Genomic DNA, 8,757 nt, shown 5'->3' on the forward strand with positions numbered 1-8,757 from the left:
TCTCTCCTAGCCAAGTAACTAGCCATTATCCAAAACAATAAATAACCAGTCAGTTAAAAACAAAATTAATAACCACTACCTTGCCCCAGCCCAACACACACACACACACACTTATCTGTCCTATTCTGCTACATAAACTTAGTGTAGTAGGAGATCAGAATAGAATAGTTGAGATATTCAACTTATCACTACTGATAGTTGCTAAAAGTGTAGCATAGGTTGGCAGTGTTGTGCAAATGCCACACTTTCCATCAACAAACTTGAGTCTTTTAACACTTCAATCAATGCATTTACTCTTTGTCTCGCTTCTCTGATTGTGAAGACTCCTTGAAGTAAGCCTGAACCAATACAGAACTTCACCAAGTCCATAATCAAAGCATCATTTCCCATTCTAGCACATTGTAAAAAAAGACACTTAAGTTCATCATTTATAAGATGATCATAGCTCAACTTTACAGAGAACTCGATAGATTCCCACTCTTCTGTAAAACTTTGTCTTTGGATTTGTCGATAGACATCCTCCCATACAGAGGCACTCTTATTCTTTAGTGCTCTTCCAATGGAAACTAAGGATATAGGCAACCCAGGACACATTTTGGCAATTTCAGTGACTTTATCAATCATAGAATTTGTGGAATGTATACCAGCCACTTTCTTAAGCAAAGTTTCTGCCTCCTTTTCATCAATGACTCCTACCAAGAAAGTTGATTGATCCTGCACATCCATTTGATTACATATTGCTCCATGATGTTCCTCTGTAAGTGATGTCTTTCATGCACGTTTTTTAACTTTTCTTATAGTTTATTTTGTTATGCTCTTGTCTAGCAGTTATGATGGCTTAATAGTTAAGTGGATTCAAGGGATTGGATATAGTGGAAAAGTACAAAGAAAGGAAGGTTCTCAAATCAAATGCTTAATTAGTAGTTGTAGAAGAAGAGATTGTTACATCTGGATTTGATAATATAAGGTGAATGTTTTGCTTATATTCTTTGTTAATATGAGAATGATATATAAGAGTTATACTACTGTTTACTCAATTTCCATCTACATTGGTTAAAAAATCTGCTATGCTTGTTATTTGCATTTAAATAATATATTTTTTTTTTTGAAATAAATTATTCATATGGCATTATCCATGTTGGTAGTAAAGTTTCTGACAGGATGTGGGACTGGATTAGAAAATAGTTGGAATGGGACTTGAACAATTAATAAATTCATTATAGAAGTATGTTTTAACTTTTTATTTATTTTATGGACATATATTTCATGTTATTTGTTTATTGTTCTTTTGTTCTAACTGCGTTGATTTTGGTGCAGGATCAAGCTGGATCTGATAAGGAAGTTGCTGCTAAAGAAGTGGAAGAGGAGTTAATGGATGAAGTGTAGTGATGGCGCTTTGGCACTCCTTGGTCCACATGTGCCTGGGTTTACTGTGATAATTTGTAGTGCTCACACAAAAAAATCCGTATAAAATGAGTGTTATTTTATTAGAAACAATCTAGAATCAGGGTTGTAAAAGAGACATAATTAAGGTAAGTATTTGTAGCTAAAATGCATATTTTGCTCGTGCCTAGTTTGACTCGTGATGAGAAAGAAATTGGAACAGTGAGATTTTCTTTTCTTTTTCTTCTTTTTGACTCGTGACCATAATGTTTGTTATTCTTGATTTGCAGGATATTGTAGTAGTGATCTACAAGCCTTGTGTGAAGAATCTGCAATGATGCCAATTAGAGAGTTGGGTGCAAGCCTTAGATGTGGATTGGAATAATCTGGTAAATGAGAACCTTTCTCGGGTATTCATCTCACAACACGTGATATAGTTTATTTTTCTTCTTTCTTCATTCTTCTCCTTTTTAATACATTATTCTTTCACAAGAACTACTCCATAGATATTCCATATTTATTTCCTTAATGCTTGAAGTCTGACTTTACTATGGTCTTTTCTAATTTGAGTTCTAAATTATGCTCATCACATGCCCTTGCTATTTTATTGCACCATGGAGAACCTGGTGTAGCCGTGGTTGCTATTCAGCCTCTAATTAGAGGAAATTGGTTCATTCCTAATTCAGCCGTGGTCGTAGTTTATTGCTTTCTTAACTTCATTTTGTACCCTCTGCCTAGCATCATCTAGCATCACAATGTAATCTTTCAGCTCTTGAAGTTTTTCATTGTAACTAAAAAAGTAGCCCACATGTCGTTTGACCAGACCACCTCCAATTTGAAGAGCACTCTCGGTAGTCGTAGAAACAATTGTCTCCATGCTCCCTTTACAATTGACGCTTCCTTTTTTATTATTCTTTTATGGTTACAACTTTTTCCTGGATGTTACAAATGCAAAATTAAAAAAAAAAATATGTGTTTCTTAAAAGTGAAAGAATTCACGGTTTCTTTCATTTGTCTAGTGATCAATTCATTCTTGATCCAATATGTGTTTCATATTTTGGTAAAAATATCCTTAGTATCAAGTTCATTACAAACTGAATTGTGATATGGTATGATAGTTTTGTTTGATAATTCTTATATATCACTACTCATACAACGGTTTTATATTGGCTAATAATTTATTTACTACTATATACATATATTATATGCAAAAAAATGGATCGAAGTTGGATGTATGAACGACTTGATCCTTCAAGGAAACTTAGCAAACAATTCATTACTGGAGTGAGTGAATTTGTTTCAAAGGCAATTGATCAAACTTTTTATACTTTAGAAGGAGGGATAAGGTGTCCTTGCATAAAGTGTGTCTGTGAGAAAATTCTTCCACCATCACATGTGAGGGCTCATTTGCTACGATATGGTTTTAAACCTAACTACACAGTTTGGGTTCAACATGGAGAAGAGATGTCAAGTGAGGACAATGTTGGTTATGCATCCAGTAGCCATGGAAGAACAGAACCTGTTGATCACATTGGTTCAATGACCAATATGGTGTATGATGCATACATGCAAGAAGCAGACATAACAAGTCATTATGATCACATGGACACCGACGATGAATATGTAGAAGAGTCACCTAATGCAGAAGCCCAAAGGTTTTATGATATGTTAAAAGCTGCAAATGAACCCATTTATGATGGTGCCACCGAGTCAAAATTATCAGTAGCCATAAGACTACTAGCAGCTAGAACGAATTGGCATACACCTGAAAAATGTTTAGACCATTTCATAAAATTGTTAGTTGATGTAGCTCCCAAAGATAATTGCATACCAAAGAACTACTACGAAGGTAAAAAAATTGTGTCAAGTCTTGGATTGAAAGCCCAAAAAATTGATTGTTGTGAAGCTGGATGCATGTTATATTACAAGGATAACAACCATTTAACTGAATGCAAATTTTGTCATCTTCCTCGGTATTTTCCTCCTAAAGATGACAAGGGAAGATACAAACAAATTCCAAGGAAGAGAATGTTTTACTTGCCAATCATCCCAAGATTACAAAGACTGTATGCATCAGTACAATCTGCTAAGCAAATGAGATGACATTTTGAAAACAAAAGAGAAGATGGCATACTGCGACATCCATGTGATGGGGAAGCTTGGAAGCACTTTGATAAGATATATCTGAATTTTGCTATTGACCCACGACATGTGAGACTTGGTTTATGTTCCGATGGGTTCACTCCTTATGTCCAAGCTTCAACATCCCCATATTCTTGTTGGCCTGTATTTCTTACTCCTTATAATTTTCCCCCTAAAATGTGTATGACCAAACCATACATGTTTCTAACTTGTCTCGTACCTGGCCCAAGTAACCCAACTAAAAAAATAGATGTCTACTTGCAACCTCTTATTGATGATCTTAACCAATTGTGGAATGAAGGTGTAATGACATATGACATCTCTACAAGAGAAAACTTTGTCATGCGAGCTTGCTTGATGTGGACAATCAATGATTTTCCAGCTTATGGCATGTTGTCAGGATAGGGGACTAAAGGGAAATTAGCATGTCCTCATTGTATGGAGGACACGAAAGCTTTTACATTACCACATGGTGGTAAAAGTAGTTGGTTTGATTGTCATCGTCGATTCTTGCCTACTGATCACCCATTTAGGAGAAGCAAGAGGAGATTTACAAAAAACAGGATTGAGTTGGATGGGCCTCCTAATTTCCTAAATGGAGTGCAATTGTGGGAATTTATTCGAGACTTTCCAAAGGTGACTGATGGTCCATTTGATACTTTATTAGGGTATGGACAATGTCATAATTGGACAAAAAGATCAATCTTTTGGGATTTGCCATATTGGAAACACAATTTGCTAAGACACAATCTTGATGTCATGCACATCGAAAAAAACTTTTTTGATAATGTCTTCAATACTGTGATGGATGTCAAGGATAAAACAAAGGACAATCACAAGGCAAGAATGGATGTTGCTGAATTTTGTGCACGTGGTGACTTGGAATTGGTTCAGTTACAAAATGGGAAGTTAGGAAAGCCAAAGGCAAACTACACTTTCACAAAAAAAGATGCAAAATCAATTTATAAATGGATTACAGAGTTAAAAATGCCTGATGGATATGCCTCTAACATTTCCAGGTGCAAACATTGATAAAGGGAGCCTGTATAATATGAAAAGTCATGATTGTCATGTCTTCATGGAGTGTTTACTACCAATTGCATTTCGTTCATTACCAGAATTTGTTTGGAATGCGATAGCTGAAATAAGTCGATTTTTCATAGATTTATGTTGTAACTCTTTGAGGATGGATGATTTAATTCGAATGAAGGCCAATATATCTATCATTATATTTAAATTGGAAAGAATCTTCCCACCAGGTTTCTTTGATTCAATGGAACACTTGGTTATTCATCTTCCTACTGAGGCAATACTTGGTGGTCCTGTCCAATATAGATGGATGTATCCATTTGAAAGGTAATCACCCAATCCTCAGTTTTATTGTTCAATATTTAAAACTTGACATGTGGTGTAGGTTGATGAGAGATGCAAAACGATCAGTGGCTAATTTAGCAAGGGTAGAAGGTTCAATATGTGCATTCTTCTTACACCGTGAAATAACTTATTTTTGTTCTCATTATTTCCAACATGTAAGCTTGTTGTCAAATACAAGTTTGAGAAATGATCCTCGGACTAGTTCAAATGAGGGATTTGAATCAACATTGTCTGTTCTCAACAAATGTGGTCGTCCTAGTGGATCATGCAAAGAATATTGGCTAAATGATGATGAATATCGTTCTGCCCATGTACATATCCTCATCAATTGCAATGAAGTTAAACCAATACTTGAGTAAGTTAAATATAACACAATTTGTATTGATTATGTTTAAATTGCAGTGTATGACTAATTACTTATTTATTTCAAGATTGTTCTTACAAGTTAACAACAACAACGAAGAGGGTTCAGTGAATATATCTAGACATTTTCCAGAATGGTTTAAAAACTACGTAAGTATTATTTAATTTAACAACTAAGTAAGTGTTACTTAATTTAACAATTATGTAACTAACTATTTCATAGGTTTATGATGAGAGGAACGGGGTGATTGACCCAAACATGAAAGCATTAGCTTGGGGACCTAATTCATCTACAACATCGTGGAACATGTACTTCGTTAATGGATACAAGTTCCATACAAAGTCATGGAGTGAAGGCAAGAAAACCACAAATTGTGGGGTGCATGTAAAAGGTGTAACAGAAGGAGGACAAGATGACTTCTTTGGCGTCATCAAACATATTTATGAATTAGAATATCTTGGTTTGAGTAAGAAGATTCCTCTTTTCTTTTGTGATTGGTTTGATCCAACCAAAAATAGAGGCACCAAAGTTCATTCAAAATATAACATTGTGGAAATCAAGATGAGTGGAAGATATATTCCATATGATCCCTTCATTCTTCCACAAAAAGTAAGACAAGTTTACTTTGTGCCTTATCCAAAGATATGTAGAGTTGGAGCGTGACAATCACAACAAACTATATATAATTAAACTATATATAGTTTAATTAATAATGAAATTTGTTATGTTCCAACAATAACTTATTCATAAGTTTTAAATAATTATTCAAAAATATTAAAAATAATTTATACAATTTTAATTATTTTAAATCTACATAATAAATACATCATATTTTATTATTAAAATATTTTTGAAGATAAAGATAAATTTGTAAACTTACATTTTAAATATTATAAAAAAATTTAAAAATTCTCTCACAACCATCACATCATCTACAAACTTGAGTAAATTTTCTTCACAAATACACTCTACATACCTTAATATAAACAACCTTACTTTCTTCACTCTTTCTTCTCAAATTACTTCAAATTCACTTCTTTAAATTTTTTTCTTAATCTAAACGCACTATACATCTTAAACTCAAAATTACTCTCATAGTTAAACAACTGAAATCCTAAATACAAATATTAAACAATAATAATAAAAAAACTAAATGTGGAGTCAAATAACATTGATTGAAATATGGGTGGCATGAAGAACGTGAATGGTTTATTAATGGCGCACGTGATTTTACGCTGCCGGAGGCTCCTCTAACGCCGAACCGTTGGCCGTGGCCGTCGCTGTTGGTGTCGCTTCACTTCTTTCTTTGATCGGGAAGAGTGATAATTTTATTTTATTGTTTTTTTATTCTCTGCAATTAAGTCCTTCACTTCAACTCTGATAAGTTTTTTTTTATATTCCCATTCTACTTGTGATTACTATTTTCTATATGTTAACTATATTTTTAATGAACTCACATTAACACCTATATATATATAGTGTTATTTTTTTCTCATTCTTTATTATAAATTATTATTTTTAAAAATAATTAATTAAAATAATAATATAATATATATAATTTTATAAAAATAATATTAAGAAAATTTATATATTTGTTATTTTTAAAAATAATAATTTATTTATTTATTTTAAAATAAAAAGAAGTTAGCCAATTATTTATTTTATCAAATAAATAAATAAATAAATAAATTTTAAATTATTAAATTATTAAATTAAAAAATTAATTAAAAATTATACTAAATGAAGTTACGAAATAGTATCTTCCTTTTATATAATAGATTAAATAACCCTTAAAATAAAAAATTACAAAATTATCAAGAGATATTCTAATATTATAAAGAATAAAATTATAAAACTAACGAAAATAAGATATTCTAATATTATAAAGAATAAAATTAAAACAAATGAAAATAAATATAATATATCAAACATCATACTCATTCTTATCGTACTTAGAATAATCTATATATATATATATATATATATATATATAATTCATTTTTTCACAATGTTATAGGTCAATAGTATTTACTAACTTTATTTCAACTAGTTTCTAAAAAAACCCGGCTAATTATTAATAGAGTAATTTTTCTTAATTATGTTTTTTACTTATAAAATTTATTGTAAAATAAAATACAGCAGGTCATGTTTCGAGAAGATATTTTAAAACAATGAAATATATGAAAAAAGGAAAAAGAATAGCTTCATCTTTAAGGATGAGACCAATGGCATGTGAGGTTGTGATTCTATAATACCATTTTTTTAATGAATCACACAAGTGCCTTGTTAACTGTTTATATAAAAAGAACAAGGTTGAGCAAACTGAAAAGTTACAACAAATAGAAAGGTTAAACAAGACTAAAGTGTTCACATAAAATGTACCAAAGATATGTAAAAGAAAAATATTTACTATTATGTACTTTACTTAATAGTTCATAATATTCATATGTGAATTTTTTTATTGAGTTCGAAGTCAAATCATTTTAAATGAAATTTTATTATTAATTTAGGTTGTCTTTGTTATAAATAATTTACAATCTTAAAATAATATTTTGATAAAACTATTAAGAATAACTACTAAAATTCTAATTAGATTGCAAAGTAATTTGAACAACAAAGTTGATGTTAAGCATGATGAGAAAATAAAAACAGACAAAAATACTAATGCTTTGTTTGAATTAGGGAGATAATTTGAGAAAGTGAATTTGAGAGGAAAGTGTGAAGAAATAGAGTTGTTTGTATTAAGATGAATAGAGTGTAAAATGAAATAAAATTTATGCAAGATTGTGAATGATGTGACAGAAAAATATTTTTTTATTAGTTATAATTATTTTATAAGTTTATTATTAATATTAATATTTTTATTTTATTTTATATATTATTAATATGTTTACTTTAATAATTATCATTATTTATATTATATAATTAATTATCTTTATTTTATTATAATACAAATATAAATATTAATAAAGTAATAATATAAAATATAACATATATTTAATATAATAAGTATAAACATGTATATAATAAAAAATATAATATATTTAAAAAAATTTAAAAAATATAAATTAAAGTTAAAATAAATTTTAAATTAAAACATAAATTATATACACTTTAACAATTAAAAAAATATTTTAAAATAAAATTATATTAAAATAAATCAGTAAAATTTAATTAGTTTTATTTTATTTATCAATTTTATATTTTTATTTTATTTATTTAACATAAAACATATATTAACCAAATATTAAATTTATTTCATTTTATTAATTGTTTTAATTTTATTTTATTATACATTTAATTATTATATATTTTAAAATAAAATGTAATATTTGTTATATTTTATTTAATGATAATCAGTTAACTTAAATTATTAAAAATAAACTTTCCTCGCAATTGAGAAGAAAAAGTTTAAGAAAAAAAATATATCGTTTTTATAGAAGACAGAAACGAAAAACTTGTAATCACCAAACTCTATAACACTAAAATGAAAG

General features: G+C 29.5%; 1 pseudogene; it reads left to right on the plus strand.

Moving 5' to 3' along the window:
- The first annotated feature begins 2,589 nt into the window (after positions 1-2,589).
- On the plus strand, positions 2,590-5,370 carry LOC150025770 (uncharacterized; annotated as a pseudogene).
- Positions 5,371-8,757: the final 3,387 nt, after the last annotated feature.

Source organism: Phaseolus vulgaris, chromosome 7 (assembly GCF_051622355.1).
Source record: "Phaseolus vulgaris cultivar YP4 chromosome 7, ASM5162235v1, whole genome shotgun sequence".
Lineage (NCBI taxonomy): Eukaryota > Viridiplantae > Streptophyta > Magnoliopsida > Fabales > Fabaceae > Phaseolus > Phaseolus vulgaris.